This window comes from Mustela nivalis (genome assembly GCF_964662115.1).
Source record: "Mustela nivalis genome assembly, chromosome: X".
Lineage (NCBI taxonomy): Eukaryota > Metazoa > Chordata > Mammalia > Carnivora > Mustelidae > Mustela > Mustela nivalis.
The window spans coordinates 98,395,393-98,419,152 of record NC_139040.1 but is presented as its reverse complement, the minus strand read 5'-3'; the positions used below and the strand labels follow the sequence as shown (position 1 = coordinate 98,419,152).

The following is a 23,760-nucleotide window of genomic DNA, read 5'->3' as shown; positions in this document are numbered from 1 at the left end:
AGACCTAGAAGAGTGAAGAGTACACACTTCTGAGTATTATGAAGCTAAAAAGCAGGCAAAACGTGATCTGTGGTCGTAAAAGTCATAAGAGCAGTTACCTCTGGGAGGCAAAGAGGGGGCTAGTATTGACTGTGAAGGAACCCAAGAGAACTCTCTGGGGGGATGCAAATGTCCTGTAGCTTGAGCTGAGTGCTGGTCATACAACACTTTGTGTATGTGTATAGATAGATACACACATAAAGTAATCGAGCTGTCCCCTTAAGATCTGCGCTCTTTACTGCATATAAATTGTACATCAGGATAGTACTGGGGGGAAAGCCCCACTTCTGACCTACACAACTATGAGCTAATAAATGGCAGTTGTTGGCACATCTGGGTGGCTCAGTCGGTGAAGCATCTGTCTTTGGCTCAGATCATGATCCCAGGGTCCTGGGATTGAGCCCCGCATCGGGCTCCCTGCTCAGCTGGAAGCCAGCTTCCCCCTCTCTGCCTACATATGATCTCTGTCAAATAAATAAATAAAATCTTTTTAAAAAAAATAAAAATAAAAGGCTATCGTTTGAGCTGCTAAAGTTGTGGTGCTCTGTTACAGAGCTAGAGAAAACTAGTATATCTTGGTTCTGATGTTGGTCCTGCCTGCAGCTCACTGTGTGACCAAGGGTATGCCACTTACCCTCTCTGCGCTTTAGCTGCCCAGCCAATGAAGATAGTATCTCCTGTCCTGACGTCCAATTAGTAAATGTATGTAAAAGCTTTTGGATAGAAGACGTCCCTTAAATATGAAGTTTATGATCGTCACATGAAAAACAAACCCCCAGTTTTGAGTGCAGAAAACGATTTAGAATCAACCGACCAGGGTTTGGAGTTAAACAATCATGGGTTAAAATCCTGGTTCTGCCATTGATTAGCCATCTTTTAACCTGGTTATGTCATCTCTTCAAGACTTAGCGTCCCAGGAGTAGAAATCTGTACCTCGTAAGGTTGTTGTGATTCTCAAGTATAACCTTCCATGGCAAAGAATAAACGCTCGATATACAGTACAGAGTCATGGGTGTACCGGCCCCGGAGGGCGGCTGGTTCAGGTGGTGACAGATCAGGAGACCGCAGGAGAGAGAGTTTCCACAAGATGAAATCAACTGAATGACTGACATGTGTGAGTGTCTTCAGAGATTTAAATATCTGGCCAAGTTTACAGTGTCGTTACTAGTAAGTATTCAGAAAACAAAGAAAACAGAAAGCCAAACGACTGTTAACTCCAGGGAAAGGATTGTGCAAGAAAAAAAAAAACAAAAACCATAATTCACTGCATGGCTCAGTTTTATAAAACATTTACAAAACATTTAAACATTTAATAAGATAAACACTCACTAGCTGTCCAATCAAAAGTCCACTGTAACTATATTGGGAGCAGAAGGAGGGAAGGGTACACATGTGTGGAAAGATCAGGAGGAAAAATGGAAAAAACCTTTTTTTTTTTTTAAGATTTTATTTATTTGACAGAGAGATCGCAAGTAGCAGAGAGGCAGGCTCCCCACTGAGCAGGGAGCCTGATGCGGGGCTCCATCCCAGGACCCTGGGATCATGACGCCGAAGGCGGACACTTCACAGACCGAGCTGCCCAGGCACCCGGAGGTTTATTTTTCATATGACAATAATAAACATCCCATTTAAGAGCCGCTTTCTAACTCTCCAAGAGCTTTTACATACATGAACTAATTGGACATTCACATTCATCCTGCAGGAAGGACAGGGGTTGCTGTCTTCATTGGCTGGGCAGCTGAAGCTCAGAGAAGGTAAGTGGCATGCCCTTAGTCACACAGTAAACTGGAGGCAGGACCAATGTCAGAACGGAGGTGTACTAGTTTTCTCTAGCTCTGTAGCAGAGCACCACAAAGTCAGCAGCTCAAAACAACAGCCATTTATTACCCTCTAGCTCTGTAGTTCAGAAGCTGGGGCCTGGCATGGCCAGATCCTCCACTCAGGTTCTCACAAGGCTAAAGCGAAAGGTCAGCCAGGGCCATGATCTTGCCTGGAGCTTCAGGTCCCCTTTCAGGCTCCTTCCAGTTGTTGGCGGGATTCAGTTGCTTGCAGTTGTAGGATTGAGGGACCTATTTTCTTGATAGCTCTTGGCCAGTTCCTAGAGGTCACTCTCAGGTCCTTGCCATGTGGTCCCAGCACCTTCAAAGCCAGGAATGGAGAATCTCCCTGATGCCAAATGTTTGGCAGGTACTGGAGCCTTCTCGTTTAGAGGAGCCCAGTCCTCTTTAAAGGCTCGCCTGATTAGGTCAGACCCACCCAGGACCATCTCCCACTCTTTTTTTTTTTTTTTTTAAGATTTTATTTATTTATTTGACAGAGAGAGATCACAAGTAGGCAGAGAGGAAGGGAAGCAGGCTCCCTGCTGAGCAGAGAGCCCAATGCGGGACTCGATCCCAGGACCCTGAGATCATGACCTGAGTCGAAGGCAGCAGCTTAACCCACTGAGCCACCCAGGCGCCCCCCTTCTCCCACTCTTAAAGCCCACTGCAATATGGCATCATCCAACCATGGGAGTGTTACGCTATCATATTCAGAAGTCCCTCCGGTACTCAGGAGGAAGGAATTCTACAGAGTCTGGACCCTCGGGGGCCACCTCAGAATTCTACCTACCACAGGAAGTATGCTGGAATACCATTTTCCCTACTGTGGAGAGGACTTCCTTGACCACTCATTTTGAGAGTTCCATGCCCATCCCAGGGTTTTTTTTTTTTAAGATTTTTATTTTATTTATTTATTTGAGAGACAGAGATAACAAGTAGGCAGAGAGGCAGGCAGAGAGAAAGGAGGAAGCAGGCTCCCCACGGAGCAGAGAGCCTGATGCAGGACTCGATCCCAGGACCCTAAGGTCATGACCTGAGCTGAAGGCAGAGGCTTTAACCCACTGAGCCACCCAGGCACCCTCATCCCAGGTTATTATTTAAAAAAAAAAAAAAAAAGGAGAAGAAGACATATCATTTGGCTTAAAGGGATGCCTTTGGGCTGATGCCTTATAGCTACGCTGTTGACAATGTGAAATGTGTCTGCTTCAGTTCATTACAGTGAAGATTTGTAATTTCTTAAAAGAATCATTCACCAGAAATAAACCAGTCACAAAAAGACAAATACTGTATGATTCCACTTCCTTGAAGTATCTAGAGTAGTCAAATTCACAGAAGCAGAAAGCGGAACAGCGGTTGCCAGGGGCTCAGAGGAGAGGGAGTGAGGGATTGTTTTGGTGTTGTGAGATGTGAAGGTTCTGGAGGTTGGTTGGATAACAACGTGAATATACTTAACACTACTTAAGTGTACACTTAAAAATGGTTAAGATAATAAATTTTAGGTTATGTGGCTTTTTTTTTTTTTTAAACCACAGTCAGAAGTAAATTAAGAGAGAAAAACTAATCACTCAGGAAAGCTTTTTGTGATCTGAAGTACGAAAGGGCTCTTCAGAGCAGCTTTAGGATGAGGGGAAGTTGCTGGATTGTTGCAGGGGATGGGGAGGGTTGGTGCTCTCTCAACATCCACCCCGCCTTCCTCCTGTGTCTGTCTGCCCTGCCAGGCCTGGAAAACTAGGGTTCTGTGCAGATTGAGTTCTATCCGTCAGATGTGCCTGTGGGTGATTCAGAGGGTAGGAGAAAGGCCGAGGCCACGTTCCATTGACAAGAGTGGCTGGGTGTAGGGCCAGTGATTTTCTGGGACAGTTTGCCAATGCCTAGCACTGGCCTCATGAGTGCCCACTAGCAACTGAGCAATTGTCCCTGATTCACATACAACTAAAGCAGTATGCTCTTGAAGCAGGACCTTGGAACTTTCTAATTCCTTTCTAATTCCAGAATTTTCTATTTCCCCACCTTCCTGGTTAAGGTAAAGACATCAAGTAGCTCCCCAGGGCAGGCCAGTCTTTCTGTGGTGCCATCCTGAGAGTCATTCCTGACCTTGAATACCCTGAATTGAATTCCTTTCCGCTTAAAATAGCTGGAGTGATTTCCTTCTCCTACAACTAAACCCCGAGTGTTAGTTGTACGTGATGGTCAAGCCAGCAGATGCTTTGGAATTTGATGATTCCGTTTTGTGAGGCTTTGGTGGCGGCTGATGGAGGCCAGCATCTTCAGCTTTTTCCAGAACTGTGCTGGGGGGCTTCTGTGTAAATGGGGTCATTCTTCCTATCTACCCTCTTTCACCCCATCTTCTTACGCTGGGCCTCACGTGGCAGCTGGGCCCCAGCTGCAATCGGGCAGCGCTCTCTTTCTCTCCTTTCCCTCTCACAGTTATTTGAAAACTTTTCCCCTCTACTCAAGCTTCCAAACTTCTGCTAACAGAACCCAATTCTGTGTGGGTATTAGGCACATTACTTAAAATTAATTTTAGGTAATATGTTCATTAAAGGGTTTGTGACCCAGCCTTGGCTAAAAAGGAAGCGTCTCCTGGGAAGCTTCTGAAGAGAATTTTTCTTCCTGAGGAGAGAGTGAGAGGGGGTTTTCTCATTGTCTGACTGCCCTGGACTTTCTCTCCTAAAACAGGCACTGGATGCCTGGAGCCACAGCAGCCATCTTGACACCATGGGGTGGGTCAAGAATGGGAAGGAAAGACCACCAGCTAAGGATGGCAGGGCAGAGTGGCTGACAGAGCTGGGTTTTCCATGCAGTCAATGAACCATGGACAAACCCTGGAATGTGTATGTCCAGACTTCTTGCTAGCTAAGCAGTAAAGGTCCTTAAGATTTAAGCCACTATTCGTTGGGTTTGGGGCCACTCAAAGCCAGAAGCCTGTCACTTTTAGCCCATTCCTGATAACTCTCAGCAGATACCCTCACTTTAAACTTTACAGAGAAAAATGGATTCTACTTCCTGCCCAACAACCCCCTGACCACAAGATTTCTCTCTTCCCTCTCATGTCCTAGCCAAGAGCCTTTGATCTGATCTCAAACTAATCTCTCCCTTGGGCTCTGGACACCAGGCCCACCCCTCTGCAGGGAGCTCCCCAGCCATTCTCTCTCTCTCTCTCTCTCTCTCTCTCTCTTGCATCTTCCCTCTCCTGCTCTCCAGCTGTGGTCCTGACTGAATACCCAAGGCCTTGTGTACCAGACTGAGTGCCCATATCTTGTCCTAATCCCCAGGGCACCGCTTCTAACAGGGCCCCTGCCCAGTGCCCTGGGCGAACCCCCAGAGGTGAAGAGGTCAAGGGTGTGAAACTGTTCTGGCCGCAGAGGAAGCGGCTGCCCAGGACTGTGCACATTCCACGGGTACCTGCACCAACAGCGGCTGTCCGCTGCAAGGCTGATTCTCCTTCTGCCTTTTCCCCTTATTTTTATTGAGGGCATATTTTCCTTATCTTTAAAGCTTTTATAGCTTTGTATCTGTGCCTCGTTTTAGTATATTCTCTTGTTATGATTTATGCTGCTTTTACTGGCTCTTTACCCTCAGCACATAAACACGTTTAAGTTTTCCACGGCTTAGAAAAATAAAATAAAAAAACCCTTCCTCGACCCCGCATTCTCTTTGAGTTTTGGCATTCTCTTTCTTTCTCTCTCTCTCTCTCTCTCTCATCTTCATCGTGAGCTCTCCGGGAATTGCCGCATTCATGGTATTTCTTCACATCCCACCCAGCACTCAACTCCCAACTCCCAGACCGGAAGCAGCCCAGCCTCCCTCAGCACAATGGGGGTTTTATTGGCAGGACGCAGAGGATCTCACAGGGTGTGGGAAGAAAAGAAGGAAGGGGATGCAGCTGGGCCACCAGAACCCCTGGGACTTCTCTCTCGTGGCCCCCACACTCTTTGTCCCAGCTGCTCTCTTGGGAGTGATGTCATTCTTTCCCCCTCCACGTGATTCCCACTTGTTCCAGAGCCTTCTACCCCCGAGGCTCCCCTTCGTGCCAGTTTGAAAATCCTAGGGAAGGATTCGGATTGGTCCGGCCTGGGTCAGGTACCTTCCCAGGGATCAACTAGCTGGTGTCCCCGGTAGGCTAAGTCACAGAGCAGAGACCAGAGCTCAGAGGTGGGGGGTGGACCTTGAGCCAGCACCTCAGGGGGCTTTCTTCTGCCCCACAACCCTTGTTTAGAAGCATTGGTGCCTCGCCCACAAGACTGGGGCCTTCCCTCCACGTGTTCTGGCTCCTTCCAGCTGCCCACACATGCCCAAAACCAGGGGGATCCACTGTGCCTGCATATACGGCAGGTCAGCGATACTGAAGGATGAGCTCACCTCCGGCTCCCTTCAGCCACGACCCCGGGGCATACGAAGGGAACAGCTTGTGGGAGAGGGCACATGCAGTGGCCACAGAGATGCACCCCCCGGTCCCCTTCACAGAGGGACTTGTTGCCCCAATGTCAGTAGACAGCCCCCAAGTGCTGAAAACCCCCTCACCCCGAGGTAGCCCATGTCTGGTAATGGGTTATTTCACTGACCATGGGACAACTCTGACGGGACAGCTGAGGTCTTGGGGGTCCCCAGGGGGTTGGTCCGGGCTTTGCCAGGCTAGCTTTACAGTTCAAGCCAGCTCTCCACCCAGTCCTGCTTCTTCCCCCTCCCTCCAAAGGTGCTGTCCCTAATAATTACCCCACGTGCCAAATGCCCCATGTTGTGGCTTCTGCCTCCAGAGAACTTGACCCGTGACAGATACCCCTGAGCTGGCTGAGCCGCACCAACTCCCAGAGGTGTCATGGACTGAGCACCAATTGCCCATAGTGGGAACTGACTTGGTAACACTCTCTTTATTGGCTGCCTTCTCTCCCTTGTCCCACTTCCCCACTCCCCATGTTCTCTGAATCTCCTAAAATCTACTTGCTCTCAAGTCCTTGCCTTGGGGACAACCCAAACGCAGACACCAGGATGACTGTGACTATTTTTGTTAATTTCAGCATCCCAGCCTTTATCGATAACAGAGTACCATTGTGACCACGAGCTCTTCTTGAAACGCTTTTCTCCCTCACTCATGTGGTTCCCTGCTCCCTTGCTGCCCACTCCTTGGCCGCCCACCCTTCTTCCTCTGCCAACTCCCTGGATTCCAGCTTGGCTTCTCTACACACAGCATATCCCAGGGGATCTCACTCACTCCCCTGGAGTCAAATACCACAAATACCACCTTCCTGCCCAGATCGCTTCTCTTGCACTCCAGACTCAGATAGCCAACTGCCAACTGCCTCTCCACCATGTCTACATAGGTGTCTCATGGAGACTTCAAAGCAATATGGCAGAACTGACTGAACTCATTGACTTTTTCTAAGCCAACTTCTACATTCCCCCTGGTCAGCTGACAGCATCTGTTTCTTGTCCCCAAAGCCAGCCTTCTGGGAGTCAGCCAACCGCCTACTCATCTCCCAATGGCCCAATAATACCTTCCCATCTTGGTGAGAACACACCCCTCACCCTTGGTCAGACCGCCCACACCCAGGCTCTGTCCTCCCCTAGCCATGTGACCTGTCAGAATTGCTCATTGAATCTCTCTTAGTCTCAGTTTCTGCATCTATAAAGTGGGCTGTTAATAACAGTACCTGCTCTCTTAGAGTTCCTGGGAGGCTTAAAAGGTATTGCTCACGTAAAATGGTTAGCAAAGTATATGGCAAATAGTAAGTAGTCAATGTGGTCAGCGGTTTTTTGTGTTTTTTTTTATTCTTGTTCTTGTTCTTTATCTTTACCCTTCCCATCACTTTTCTTGTACTATAGCCATCTTTAAATGCCCCGCTGGTCTGCAGGATTCTAGAAGGCAGTGTCATATCTTATTTACCTATCTGTCTATGACCACTGTCTCTACTCCTACTTCCTGTCGGCCGTATTTCCCCTCAGATCTGGTAGCATGGGAGTAGCTAGGGGGATTTCTTTACATCCACCTAAGGGGCAATTGATTTAGGGATATATTTAATTTGGGTTTAGTGGAACATTTGTGTGTGTGTGTTTAAAATATTGCTAGCCATCCCAGTGCAGGAATAGCTTCCCAGAACACTCCTACCACCCACTGGGTTGACTCCATAGGTGACCTAATATGGAGATTCAGGCCCAGAGGTTATAGGTCAATGTAAACATGTCCTATGGTGCTCAGAACCAGAAGCACATGAGTAGCAAAGGACAAACAAGGCTTCAGAAGTATGGAGTCAGAAGGTACTCTACTCTGTGGAAAATTCTTCCAATCATCAAACATGAAATATTATAAAGAGGGGATTTTTTTGAAAAGATTTTATTTATTTGGGGTACCTGGCTGGCTCACTGGGTTAAGCCTCTGCCTTTGGCTCAGGTCATGATCTCAGGGTCCTGGGATCAAGCCCTGCATTGGGCTCTCTGCTCAGTGGGGAGCCTGCTTCCCCCTCTCCTCTCTCTGCCTGCCTCTCTGCCTACTTGTGATATCTGTCTGTCAAATAAATAAAATCTTTTTTTAAAAAGATTTTATTTATTTATTTATTTGAGACAGAGTGAGACAGTATGAGCAGGGGCAGGGGCAGAAGGAGAAGCAGGCTCCCCACTGAGCAGGGAACCTGCTGCTGAGCTCTATCCCAAGACCCTGAGATCATGACCTGAGAAGAAGGCAGACACTTAGCAGACTGAGCCACCCAGGCACCCGGGAGGCTTAGCTCTTATTGATGCCTAGACAAAGGAAATTCTCTCCCACTGGGAATATATTCAGCCGTGCAATGTATATAATTATGAATGCACATATATATTTTTTCCCTTCTCATGGAACGTATATGGACTAGAACATATCAAAATTTTTGGTTTGCAGGGCCCAGACCTAGAGCAGTACAACAGCCAGGGAGTAGGCCTGTCTGGGAAGTTGCATGTTTTATGAACCATAGTGAATCGGACCATATCTTCGAGTATCTGATGCCTCTTGTTCCGATGAAGGCTGGCCGTTCCAGATGAAACAGCCAGCATGATTGACACTGACATGGTAAAATACCCTAAGGAAACATATTTACCAACGAGTCCATCTTGATTCCATAAGTGTAATTCAGTTACGTAATTGTGTAGCCCAGTACAGTGTAGTGGCAGTTTAAGCAGGCATTTGAATCGCTCTTTATGCCCTAATTTTAGATTCACTTTTGATATTTTTGGGGAATTATGGATCAACCCAAAGATCGAACACATGAGTATGCAGCCCCAAAATCGTAAGATAAAAAGTACTATTGAGGTGTGTCAGGCACTTAATGAAAATATTCTATTGCGGCATCTGGATTTTGTAAGGTGTAGGTATTTGTCAAGTCTTTCAAAGTCAGGATTCCTTGTCATACCTAATTTTGCACCTGTCTCCTTACAATCTTTTCCTTAAAGAGGGACCCCAAGACTGTATATGTTTCAGGCCCCCACAAAGTTTGGATCCTCCTCGGGTTTCACCCTGTGCCTCAGCATTCGAGTGTGTTTGCTATTGTGCCTGGTCTGGTACCCGCTACCCTCCATGCACAGCTGCACAGCCAGCCATGCTAGAAGGTGTCTCCTGGCAGAGGGAAGAGAGGGCCCGAATACAACAGGCGATGGTTCTATCCTGTAATAGAGCTGGGACCTGCAAACCACAAAGGCGACCCGGTGGGGGCAAATTCAATCAACTGGCTCCCACTTGGGGGATTGAGGCCCAGGAATGTTTGGCAAATAGAAAAAGAGGAGGGGGGGTGGAAAGACCCAGAGTGGTCTGCAGTTCCGTGTTTGACCACAAGATGGAGGTAAAAGAGTGGTCCCTAGGCTCAGTTAGAAAACTCATTAAGAACTAATCAAGGTGGAGGGGGGTTTTTCATGTTTCCTGCCAGAGCCTTCTCCCCTTTGCCAAGCCTCAGTGCACTTACTATTGTTCCATTCTTTTTTGGTTGAAGTCGTCACAAATCTGCGTTTTTGTTTGTTAACTCAACTGTAACCCGCAGTTCGTCTTCTAGACAACTTTTCGTGCTCCTTATGGTTAAGGATTATGTTCTTATTAACTATTATTAGAAGAATTTTCTGACTCAGACGTTTTAGGACTTAAAGCTATAGTCTTAGCTCAATAATTGCCTGATTATTTGCCGCTGTGCTTGGAACTTTCATTACCTGGCTTCTATTTTGCTCGCATTGCTCCGTACCCCCCAGTCAGGGCTCTGTGCAGAACGCTATCTGGAACACCAGGCCGCATTCCCATCTGTCTGAGAGAGATATGGTTCCATCTAGTTTTACAGGGACCCTGTGAAGGTTGAATTATTCCTACGTTGAGTATAAACAAACCGAGCGCCTTGCCTACAGAAGACGATGATAGAGTCGGGCTTCCTGGATCCATTCCTCAATTTTTCACTGGACACCATCACTGGCTCCCCCATGGGACCGTGGCCATCCAGTAGGCCGGCACCATTGGCTCACAGTGCATGTGCAGAAAGCATGGACTGGTCACCAGCGCTGACCACCTTCTAGACTTCTTTTGAGAACGTTGCCTTTGCTGAGGGTCCTTGACTTAGATGTGTACTTGGCTCATGGCTGGGGGCTTTTGCTGGAAAAGCATGCTAACCAGAGGGCAAAGGTCACAGCCCCGGCGCCAGCCCCAGGGTGGGGGGTAAGGTGGGCTATCCTGAGTGCACAGATGCACGAGCTGCCTCTCCGGTGGTGGGAACTACAGTGTTTGTCTTTGATGAGTCATAAGCTTGTCTCATGACTGAGGTTGAAGATTACATCTGTATAAGGGGACATACCAAAGCTCACTGGCCCACATTCACAGCAGCTCTTGGCTGACCCCTCAGTAAATCTCCCTCACTCCTTGACTCCTCCAGCATTGCGATATCCCATGGGACAACGGGTGCTTTTTTTTTTTTTTTTTTTAAAGATTTTATTTATTTATTTGACAGAGAGAGATCACAGCAGGCAGAGAGGCAGGCAGAGAGAGGGGAAGGGAAGGAAGCAGGCCCCTGCTGAGCAGAGAGCCCGATGCGGGACTCGATCCCAGGACCCTGAGATCATGACCTGAGCCGAAGGCAGCGGCTTAACCCACTGAGCCACCCAGGCGCCCCCAACGGGTGCTTTTTTGAAGCAAGGAGAGGAATCAGAAACACCATGGCCTGTTTCCCCTGCAAGGCGCCTACTGGGTCCAGCTCCCATTGATTTGTTTTTCTGTCGTGTATGAGCATCCCATTCTGGACAGCACCTCCTGTTCTCCAGTTAGGCAGAACAGGAGAAGCGGGGCTGGACAGGGAACTAGGGGACCCCGCTTCAGATGGCAGCTGTGTGGCTGTAGTATCAGGACTGAAGGACTCCCCCAAACGACAGGAGAGACCTCCGGTCAAGGCCACACCTTTTCCCAGTGTAGCCCACCTCTGCTGACTGACTCACAAGGGGGTATTAAGTTTCAGCCCTCTTGTCCCAACTCTACGTGGCTCCAAGGGTCATTCCATCTTTCACATTCCCCATAGAGTCAGTGAAGCCTGCCCGGAAGACAGCAGCTCAACATGTTCCTCCATCCACTCTTGCTTTTTCCCTTCTGGTCCTTGAGGGTGGATCCCAACAGTTCTCCCAAATAAACATTCTGCATGCAAAACTCCCATCTCAGAGTCTACCCTCTGGGGCACGCAGCCCAAGACAGTGACCTTGGGAAAGATAAAGACCCCTCTGAACCGTGGTCAAAGCTAGTTCAATGCCACCCCTCTGGGCTCATTTTTCACAGCTGACCACTAAAGATCCCACCAGCTCTTGGCAAAGAATCCAAACTTAGAGAAGCCCAAGAGTCCAGTCACAGAGGCAGACTGACACACAGAGCGTAGGCCAGAACTGAGACTCCATGGCTCTCAACCCCAATTCTAAGGGTGCTGTTGTGGTTTGTTTTCAAGCCCATCCGCGATTTCCTTCTGAGGAATCATTTCTCCCACTCAGTCCCTGCAACTCCAGAGACAGGCCTGGGAGGTTGTCCACTCCCGTTGGAGGTTGTCCAGGATTGCCCTTCATTCTCTTTCTTCCTACAGGCCAGCCCTGTCCAGTGGAAATCAATTCAAGCCACATAGGCCATCTTAAATTTTCTAATAGCCACACTCAAAGATAAAAAGACCCAGGTGAAATTGATTGCAGTAATGTACCTGACCCCATATATCCAAAGTGCTGTCAGCTCGATAATCAATAGGAAAATCATTCACGAGGTATTTGGTTATTTCAAATTCTCTTTGTTCACACTCAGTCTGAATCTGGCGTGTGTTTGGCACAGCACCTCAAGCATTCAGGAGTCACCGTGGTGACCATATTGGACAAAGCAGGCATGAATTATAAGGGAGGAGAGTTGCAGAAGGAGGCATACAAGAACCTGGGACTTCAAAGCCGGCCACTTTTGCTTTGAGGGCGGCTGAGTTTGAAGTGTGAACTCAAAGTTTCTTGCTGACCCTCAGCTCTCATTTCTCCATTGATAAGAGATAATGCTGTACCTGCCTCAAAACATGGGTAGGGGACTTTAACAAAATAGCATCCCTAAAGCACCTGGCATGTCCATAGGTTATCTGAAACCCATGGCTTTCTTACTTCCAGCCCCCCAAATTCTACCAGCAGTTAGCAACATCAGCCAGGACCGAGGTTTGTAAGGTTTGAATACAATACTACACACATCCTTATTTCGAGCTGCATTTGTGCATCTTGTGCAAAGTCTTGACCAATTTTCTAATCCCAATCAGGGAAGGAAGGGTTTGGAGAGAGAGAGAGAATGCTATGTGTTCCCTTGGAATGTAAAACATTTAATTAGATGCCAAGGATTGAAAATCTTGATTCAGAGCCCGAAATGGCTAATAAGGTTTTATTGTTGCTATTACTTAGAGTTTTTATAGAACTTTAGGCTTGCAGAATGCTTTTCAATCACTTGAGAGAATCTAAGTTTGTTAACAGCAAGATGAAAAAATAGTTCTATTCATCAGGAAAGACAACATACATAATATTTTAAGTATTTAAGAATTACGACCCTGCTGTGAGAACATCTGAAATTACCTCTACGTGGATGCAAGAGATTCTGGTTATAGGCACAGGACATTAATGCAGATACCGATGTTATTGCCCTGCTGAGTCGGCAAGGGTGAACTTTTGCAAGTCAGGAAATACGGAAGTTTCTAAAACAAACATTAGCTAGCTCTAGTTACACACGTGGAGCTTTTTGCCCACACGTAATTTCTGAACATTTTTCTAAAGGAGCTCTTAAGGTTTTATGGGTGATCATATTATAAAATCATACATAGTTCTAACACAGCATAATTTATGACTGCTCTGGGTCACTGAAATCTCCCTGGATTGTGCTGTTGGGGCTGCTGCAATTAGAGACCAATTTGCACCAATTCCTCTATAAATATTATCGGTGGGGCAGTGTTGGCTGGAAAATGGATTTTTCTTTCCACGTACACCAAAGTCAAATTCAGGCCGTCTGTTGGATGTATCTGTTCGCTTCTGCCACAACAGTGCTGCCTAACAACCAACCCAAAGCTCAGCGGCATATAACCATAAGGGCGGATGCATTCAGATGGTTGGCTAGGAGTCTCTGCTGATCTCAGCTGGACCCACCGACAGCTGCTTGGTGGCTGAGCAACGCTGGCCTCAGCTCTACTCCACTCCACGTTTTTCATGGTCCAGCAGGCTAGCCTGGGCGCATCCACACAATGATGGCAGATGCCCAAGAGAGAGCGAACCCCAATGAATGAGCCATTTCGAACCTGCGACGTGCTTGCTTACAGTCCATCTGGCTGAGCTCAGAGTCCACGGCTGTGGTAAATCAACCCACCCGCCAGGGAAAGGCCCTGCAAAGTCACATGGCCAAGGGCACCAACAAAACGAGAGATGAGAATCGTGGCCATCTGTGTAAGCTACCACAGGTGAGAATGGATTAGAATGGTTTTCTTGAAAAGGAAAGAAAGGGTAAAAACAATAAACATCATTGATGCTTGCATCCCTTTTGATTGCAGAAAAGTACTCTCAGCTGGCCACGCCAAGCTTATGCCAACTCACTTCCCAAGCCCACCTCTCAGAACAGTTCCTAGGCCAGAAGTCATGCGAAATTTTTTTAAAAAGATTTATTTAGGGGTTCCTGGGTGGTTCAGTGGGTTAAAGCCTCTGCCTTCGGCTCAGGTCATGATCCTGATCCCTGCATCGGGCTCGGAGCCTGCTTCCTCCTCTCTCTCTGCCTGCCTCTCTGCCTCCTTGTGATATCTCTCTCTCTCTGTCAAATAAATAAATAAAATTTTTTTTTAAATATTTTATTTATTTTTTGGTGGGGGGCAGGGTAGGGCAGAGAGAGAGAGAGGGAGAGAGAGAATCCTAAGCAAGCTCCACGTTCAGTGTGGAACCCGAGGCGGGACTCAATCTCACGACCCTGAGATCATGACCTGAGCCAAACTTAAGAGTGGGACGCTTAGCCAACTGAGCCACCCAGGGGCCCCAGGGGAAATGTCTGACTAAGCTCTAATGGGCAATTTTGGCAGAGTATGAAGCAGGAATCTTTTCAAGTGTACCCCTTCACAGACAACATATAGGCAAGTAGACCACAGCGTCCTCCTGCCTATCTCTTTCTGGTAACCTCCACATAGGGCCCTCGGCACCGTGTAGAATTACACTTGAGAAAGCAGGATGGGGGATATAGGCCCCAGTGGCCCGGCCTTGACCAGGTTTGGGTGGTCACCACACATGTTGACAGAGCCTCTGCTCTCTGCCATTAGGCTGGGCATCAGTGGGCCCCATGCCAAGCTAGCATTCGTGCCCATCTGTCAGGATGGCACCTGGCCCTCTTCTAGAAACAGATGGTTTCAATTGATCTTTCCTTGCCAGTCTTTCCTGCACTGACACTCCAAACCTGCCCTGTCTCTATCTGGAATTTAATGGAATTCTCACATGCTCTTGTTTCCTATATCTTTTCCCGGGGAAGCCAAATTGTGTTTTTTTTTCTTTTTCTTTTTCTTTATCTTTTTTTTTTTTTTTTCAGTTTTTACTTTTCTGAAATAGTAGGATTATAAATGGATTTGTATATACAGGGGGGAAAAATCAATAGCCTGTATTTTCTAGGACAAAATGTAACCTCGAAGCAAAGCACTAGCAATTATAAAAAAAATCATTTGTTTTTCCATTTCACTGATCTTGACATACAGTTCACCTCAGAGTCCCAGACCAAACTGACTTTGGCCTCCCTGGATATAGGAGACTTGTCCTCACGAAACCTCTCAGAATGAGACAGAAAATATGAAGGCCCATTCCTGCCCCATCTTGAGCATCAGGCTGACAATTTAGTGGCCCAGAGGACACCGTGGATGTGAAATTTATTTAGTTTTTAAAGGAAAGGCTTGAGTTAGGGCTGCTAAATGCTGCAGATATTCCAAGATATTCCCTGGTCCTGCAGCTCCAGCCTGGGAGGGGTCAAGTGACCCCGGGAACTTGGCCTAAAGTCAGCAGGGCCCCTCTGCCTGCTACCCAGCCCATGGCAATTTAACTTCCAGAAGCACCCAGAAATGTGCAGATCACAGCCTGGCTTGTGTGTTTCCCCTGCCACGTGCCTGAGAGGGTAAATAAAGGGGGAGGAAGACCTATAAACCAGCATTTCAATATTCACAGAACAGCTCTGGCCAACAGAACCAGTGCAAGTTGCGGTTGTAATTTGAAATGTTCTAATAACCACCTTTGTAAAGAGTACGAAGAAAACAGGTGAAACTAATTTTAATAAGACATTTTCTTTCACCCAGTATATCAAAATCTAGTCACTTCAGCATGTAATCCATAGGAACAGGGGCTTACGAGATGTTTTACGTTATTTTGTGCATTAAGTCTTCAAAATTCAGGGTGCAGGTTGTACTTACGCCGCAATTTGGAATCGCCACATTTCAAGCCCTCAAAGAGTCCCATGTGGAGAGCGGCCATATTAGGCAGCGCAGACCTAGGGTGGTTCCAGAAGGGGGCTTGAGGAGCAGTTAACGGGGGTTGCTTCTCAGGAGAACTAAGGGACTGGGGCATAGGGACGATGGCAAACTTACTTTTAACCATAAACCTTTTGTATTGCCTGTATGTACCCAGTATATGGATTGACAAAAATCTATTGGATTTGTCAGGGTCCTCCAGAGAAACAGAACGAATAGGAAGATAGATAAATAAATTACGTAATCAATATTCATTTAAATGTTCATCTAAATTACACAATGTGTTTTGACTACATCAGTACCAGGCTAATTGCTTTTAATCTTCATGAAAACCTCCAAGTGGAACGGGCTGCGGACCCGATTTTATGACACAGAAACTAAGGCTCTGAGGTTAAGAAGCTGGCCCGCTAATAAGAGGTCGGACTTGAGTTGGAACCGATTCTGTCTGCCTTCAAAGCTAGCAGATACAGATAGGCAGAATGAACACAGATGGTCCAATAAAAGAGATTTATTATAAGAAATCAGCTGACGTGATTCTGGAGGCTGAGAAGTCCCACGATCTGCTGTCTGCAAGCCGGGGACCAGGGAGAGCCAGTCGTGTAAGTCCCAGTCCAAGGGCAGAGAACCGATGTCTCAGCTCAGTAGTCAAACAGAGAGCAAATCCTCCCTTCCTCTGGTTTTTTTGTTCTCTGGGGGGTGAGGGGGAGCCTCAAGGAATTGGATAAGGCCCACCCACAAGGATGGGGGGGGGCAATCCACTTTACTCAATCTTCTGATTCAAATGTTAATCTCATTCAGAAACACCCTCACAAATACACCCAGAAATATTGTTGAACCAAATATCTGGGCACTGGAAGGGGGAGGGGAGGAGGAACCTGTCATCTTGACACATAAAATTAACCATCTCATGTCCTTCTCGAAATGGCATCATAAAGAAACGACTAGACAAGAGGGCCAGTGCCTTATGGACAAGGATGTTTATCCCAGCATCTTAGCTCTTCCTGGGAAACTGAAGCGATCCAAAATGTTGCCAACAGATGTGCAGTGAAACTGCACCCTCTGGAGGGCGTGGCTTCGAAAGACAGGCAGTGAGAGGAAATCACCGAGAGCCAAAATCGCCCTTGAAAAGAACTTGGACAGCAACCCACCTACAGAGGCTCAGCACTAAATCCTCCCCAGCAAGGTCACTGCTTCTCGGGGTGAGCTCCTGAAGAAGCAGTCAGTGGTTTGCCTGCACACAGGGGCCATACTCTATGAAAAAAATGTGTGCTCTGCACACCGGTGTAACTTGGCAAGATCCGAGAGACACATTTGAATGAAAAGCAGCGAAGGAACTGGAAGATTTGTGGTTTTCGCCTCAGGCTGTTTTTGAGTAAACTGGGGGGGACAGAATTGCCCCCTATTATTGATATTGATCGCTCTTGCTCTGTGACGTAAGTACATGGCATTAAACACAGCTGCTGTACTTGAAAGGGGGGTTAGGTGATGCTGCTGCCTACTGGCATGAGTGTATAAAGAATGTTAAGTGTTTGACCTGGGGGGCTCATTTGGGGAAGCATCTGCCTTCCGATCAGGTCGTGATCCCGGGATCCTGGGATTGAGTCCCACATCGGGCTCCCTGCTCAGCGAGGGGTCTGCTTCTCCCTCTCCCTCGGCCCCTCCCCCTGCTTGTGCTCACACTGTCTCTCAAATAAATAAAATCTTTTTGAAAGGAGGGGTGGAAACGGCATGCTCTGCTTCTAGCATGGGGTACATTCTCCTTACATTCAAAGGGATTGAGGGTGTTTACAGAAGCCCAAGGTCCTGCTGGGGCTCCCTGAGGACAACAGCTCCCCCTAGACAGCTCTCCTGCCTCCCCTCCAGGCCACTACCCCCCTGGGGCTCAAAAATATTAGAAAAGGCTCCTACAGGGATGGCTGGTTACCGCAGGCCTGCCTGCCCCTTCCCTTCAGGCCGCCCTGCAGGTTGTCACACCACGTAGCCCACGAGCGCCACTGAACCACCGGCCTTGGCATAGCGGGAGGGACGCTGGCCAACACAGGACACACTGGCGAGGGACGCGCAGAGCCTGGCAGCACTCAGTGAGGGGCAGAGTGAAAGCAGGAGACAGTCCCTTGCAGCAACTTGCTGTCATTTCCAGTCAGCGGGCTCTGGCCTCTGCACATACTAATGAGAATCCCTGCCTGGTCCTGGCGGCTGAGCCTGGAACAGGACAGCTCGAACAGTCTCTCAGTGAATCCCCATCACAAGCCTCGGGGACAGCATCGCCACAACTACTCCACAGATGAAGGAAGCAAGGCTCAGGGAAGGCAAATCAAGTTGTCTAAGGGTCACGGGTTGGGTTCCCAGGGAAGGAGACTCTGAGGCAGAGGCGAGCACACAGGATGTTTATTAGGGACCGTGGAAATAAGAAAGGAACAGGGGAGGGTGGGCAGAGGGCAAAGTCAGCTATGACGCAGGCCCGGTGACAGCCTTGGTCACCCCTGCCCCCTGCAGGAAGCTCTGGAAGAAGAAAGGCCCTTCAGAGTTGTCCTAAGTTTTGCACGGAAATGAATGGATTTTGATACTCCGGCAGCCATCTGTCAATGGAGGGGGCCTGCCCTCAGAAGACCATGACCTTGGCAAGGTGTGCTCTGGAGCCAAAACAGACCATGAAGGGGCCGAGAGCTGAGGGCTGTCCACCAACAGCACTGTCAATGGCGGTCAGAGCAACACATCTTGACCTTGGCCTCTTCACATCGCTGTGCCCACCACACCAAGGTCATCCAGGGGATGACAGAGCCATCACAGAAAGCTTGCAGTCCAATAGCTACCATGTGTGCCGTGCTACTAAGCTAAGCTGCCTCCTCTGGGCTCCAGGTTTGGCAGCAGCCCCAAGCTGCCCGCTAAACTGGATCCTCTCCTAGACCATGTAGGAAAAATCGAGCCCCTATCCGAATCTGGATTACCAGGCTCTTCCATGTGCTCCCAGAGCCCAGCGAGAGGAGCTCCCTGCCCAGCTATTCCCATGACGAGGGCTGTGGGATCTTTCACTTTTCCCTCAACCACACCAGACATTGTGACTCTAGCCCACAGGTGGGCTATTCGGCCCCCCACCCTGCCCATCACCACCACGGGTTGCTTCTACCACCACCTTTAGCCCCACCACATCCTTTAGCAATTTTAACAATATTTTATTTATTTATTTCAGAGAGACAGAGATAGTGAGAGAGAGCACAAGTGGGAAGGAGGGGAAGAAGCAGGCTCCGAGCTGAGCAGAGATCCCAATACGGGACCCAATTGCTGCAGGACCCTGAGATCACAATCTGAGCCGAAGGCAGATGCTCAACCAACTGAGCCACCCAGGCACCCGATTTTAGCATTTTTTAAAGATGGATTGTAAAGATCCAGGGGTGCCTGGGTGGCCCAGTGGTTAGCGTCTGACTTGGGCTCAGGTCATGATCCCAGGGTCTTGGGATCAAGCCCTGCATCAGGTTCCACACTCATCGAAGTGTCTGCTTCTCCCTCTCCCTCTGCCCTTCCCCCAGCTCCTATGCTTTCTCTCTCTCAAGTAAATAAATAAAATCTTTAAAAAAAAAGACGGATTGTAACGATCCAAAGGAATTTTGCCAAAACCTAAGGAGATTTACAAGGGAAACAAAGCATTCAAGCACGTGAGTGACACTTAGAAACTATGGTTTTCTCATCCTACAGTAGCTTTCCAGGCATCAGTAAGCTGAATTTGAAACTCTGATTCAGAGACGCCCCCTTTTCACCTCTTTTCAGGTTCTTACTCACCACTTTGGCCCAGGCCCAGAGCCACATCAGCCAGGAGTTAGCGAGCCCCTCAGCCCTATAGCCCCTGCAGCTCATTCCAGGGTGAGTGACACAGAGGACAACCCACTCAGGTAAGGCCCCCACACCCCCTCCTGCCCCTCCTTCGGGGAGAGCTGCTCTTTCATTTTGAGGTAACCGGATTCTGGGATCTAAACACACAGACACACAGCAGTGGCTTGGGAACAGTGGTCTTGGCGGCTGGAAATTGGATGGAAACGAATGGGCTAAGGAAGAACATTGACGTAGATGCCAAGGGGCAAAGGACACAGGAGAAGAGACAGAAATGGGTCAGAGATAGAGAGGGACAATAACAGCCTTTGTCAGCATCCTACTCTGTCCAGCCTGGAGTATTGGTTTCTTAGGGCTGCTATTGCAAAGAACCACACACTGAGGGGCTTAAACAACAGAAAGGCTCTGTCTCACAGTTCTGACCCAAGATCAAGGGTCCAGCAAGGTTGGTTCCTTCCAAGGGCCATGATGGGGAATCTGTTCCGGGCCTCTCCTCTAGCTTCTGGTGGTTTTACTGCCTTCTTTGGTGTCCCTTGGCTAATAGAAGCATTGCCCAGATCTCTTGAACACAGGGTGTGTGGAGCATTTGATTAGATGCTGCAGACTGGGGAACCAAAGGCAGTTTTCCAAATATAAGTAGCATAAAATGAAGTCTTCCTAGGACAGTAATTCCAGTGGGAGGGTAGAGGGCAGAAGCTGAAGTGGCAGGAGAGAGATTGGGGACAGGTCAGGTAGAGGGCCACCGCAAGAGTCCTGAAAAGGGATAATGAGGCACAAACCAAGGCATGGGGTAAGCACTGAGGCAAGAGGCCAGATGTAGGCAGAATCTCTGGGGTATAAGGGATAGATGTTGGGATGGAAGCCTGATGATGACTAGTTCCGGATGACTGGCCTGAGTCCTTTAGACAGAGACCTGAGGAAGGAACACCAGTCTATTGTGTCTCTGAAGCTTGACAGAAATTTGTTTGTTCTAATTCTCTGCTTCCTAAACGGTTTTCTGGTCTATACTTCAGTCTACTGAGGAGATCAACCTTCCTGGAAGAATGTTCTCTGTGTATCAAACACTCGTGTTCAGAACCCAGAGAGGGATCCTTAATAAAAATATACACTCCTGGGGGTACCTGGGAGGCTTAGTCATTGAAGTGTCAGCCTTCAGCTCAGGTCATGATCCCAGCGTCCTGAATCAAGCCCCAAATTGGACTCCCTGCTCAGCGGGGTGCCTGCTTCTTCTCCCTCTGCCTGCCTGCTACTTCTCCTGCTTGTGCTCTCTCTCTCTGTCAAATAAATAAATAAAATCTTTACTCCTGTTCTGCTGCTAAGGAATTAGGTCCCATTTTCACATTTTGGCTGATGTTCTTCCTTCTGGAACAAATGGGTACATTTTCTCCTCTATATGTAAGATGTAAGAGTAGAGGAGACAGAATTTGCTGATAGACTGAATGTCGGGTGTGAGGAGAAGAGTGAAGATAACACCAGGCTTTGGACTTGAGTAATGGGAAGAAAAGAATTACCACTTACTGAGAGGAGGAGGAGGCAGAGGTTGGGGGAGATAGGTTTTAGCTTGGGACGTGCTATGGGTGAGATGCTACTGGGCAGGCAGGTGGAAAGGTGGAGAAAGTACCTGAGTGTATTAATATAAAGTTCTACACTATTACCCAAACTGGGACAAAGAAAGATGAAAAGCATCAAAGAAGGATACAGGATATGAAGGAGAGAATGAGACAGTCTAATAAAGGTTTAATTGAAGTCACAGAAGGGAAAAATAGAAGAAAGGTAACATTTGAGGGGATAATGGCTGACAGTTTTCCAAAATTAATGAAAGGCATGAATCTTCAGGTCTAGAGAGCCCAACAAATTCATATAGGATAAAAGAAATCCACATTGAAACATATCACAATGAAACTGTGGAATAAAAAAAGGAAAGAAAGAAAACTCAAAAAAAAAACCCCCAAGAACAACAAAAAACTCTGAACACAGAAAACCAAGAGAAGATTCTAAAAGCAGTGGAGGGGGGGGGTATGGAATAGGACACAATTACCTATAAACGAATGAACAATTAGAATGTCAGCATAGTTGCCAACAATAACAGTGGAAACCAGGACAGCCAAATTCTTTAAAAAAAAAAAAAAATATATATATATATATATATATATATATATATATATATATATATATATATATATATTTCACATACCATGCAATTCATCCTTTTAAAGTATGCAATTAAGTGGTTTTTCATATATTTACAAAGTTGTGCAACTGTCACCACTATTTGACTCCATAACAGTTTCATCGCCACCCCCTCCCTGCAAAAAACCCCACTACCACTACCCATTGGCAGTCACTTCTTGTTCCCCTGTCCCTTCTGCTCCCAGCAAGCACTAACCTACTTTCTGTGTCTATAGATTTGCCTATTCTGAACAGTTCACATCAACATAGAAATTTTCCCCGGCTATAGGCTAGTCATGCTTGTGTTCTAACCCTCCTACTCACCCCCTTTTGCTGAACCCTGTGAAACCCCAGAACCATGAGGAATAATAAGAAAACAATCATTATTTTAAATCACTAAGATGATTTCTTAGGCAGCCATAGGTCACTGAAAACTGCTGCCTTATTTTGAAGGCCAATTTCCTAGCACCATGGGCAGAGTAGGGATGCTATCATGGTCATTCAGAAAGGATAAGGTCCCAAGCTTCTTCTTGTGTGTGTGTGGGGGGGGGGGTGCGTGTTGGGGGGATTAAGGGGGTGGTCCTAGGAAAGATAATATTGGTCTCTGAAACCAGTCTACTGGGCACCAAGCACCAATTATCTTCCATACTGAGGGCCGTATTGGGGGTTGTTATATCCATCAGGCTCCTTCAAGTTTACCTAATATGATTCAGTCCACAACAGCCACATCCTCCCTGGGGAAAGAGAACATCACATTTGGGGGCTCCAATGCTGAGGCCCAACCCACTCCAGTGACTTCACCAGAGGGGTGACCCCTATGAGGTTGTACATTCTTTAGCTGCAACATTTTGGCCAAGACTAAGAAAGCTTACGTTTGTGAAAGCATTTTCATTAGCTCAATACCTTTTAGTACTTACTGCTTTCTGAAAAACTTAAGAATGGACAGACTTTGGGATGCCTGGCTGGCTCAGTAGGTGGAACGTGGGACTCTTGATCCTTGGGTCATGAGTTCAAGCCCCACATTGAGCATAGAGTCTACTTTAAAAAAAAAAAGAAAGAAAGAAAGAATGGACAGACTTCTACCTGGAAGCTTTAAAGTGGAGTCTTTATTATTATTATTATTATTATTATTATTATATTTAGAACACTTAACATGAGATTTACCCTTTCAACAATTTTTAAGTGCACAATACAGTGTTATTAGTTATAGCTGTACAACTTTGTGCAAATGAAACTTTATACCCATTGATGATTAACTCTCCATTTCCCCCTCCCTCTCAAACTGCCACTTACTTGAAGTAATTCTTTTTTAATTAACAAAGCATAGGCCAAAAATACATCCCTATGTTATGTATAACAAGTATCTAACCTTCTCAAAAATAAGTTCGCTGGAAGTGTAAGCTTTACATTTCTCTTTAAGAAATCCTTGAAGTTTGAGATGTATATGCTAAATAATAAGTTTTCAGAATGAATTCTTCTGGACACCCACAATTATTACAAATGAGACCCCCCAAATTAAATATGTTATATCTTTTTTTTTAAGATTTTATTTATTGGACAGAGAGAGAGAGAGAGATCAGAAGTAGGCAGAGAGGTAGGTGGGTGGGGGGGGGGAGCAGCTCCCTACTGAGCAGAGAGCCCGATGCGGGGCTCAATCCCAGGACCCTGATCGTGACCTGAACCAAAGGCAGAGGCTTAACCCACTGAGCCTCCCAGGTGCCCTGTTATGTCATTTTTAAAAAAGATGGTACATTTTAACTAATTTCACAATTTTCTTTAAAGATAAGGGCATTAGGAAATATTGAATACATTTTTTTAAAGATTTTATTTATTTATTTGACAGAGAGAGACACAGCGAGAGAGAGAACACAAGCAGGGGGAGTAGGAGAGGGAGAAGCAGGGGAGCCCGATGTGGGGCTCAATCCCAGGACCCTGGGATCATGATCTGAGCCGAAGGC

The 23,760-nt window shown here is 47.2% G+C and overlaps 1 long non-coding RNA gene across 1 annotated transcript; it reads left to right on the top strand.

The window, feature by feature from the left end:
* Window positions 1-1,740: 1,740 nt before the first annotated feature.
* Window positions 1,741-21,609, top strand: LOC309855971. Its single transcript, XR_014307018.1, has 3 exons — window positions 1,741-1,793; window positions 19,574-19,695; window positions 20,647-21,609. It is a non-coding gene; the product is annotated as an uncharacterized lncRNA (long non-coding RNA).
* The last annotated feature ends 2,151 nt before the right edge of the window (window positions 21,610-23,760 follow it).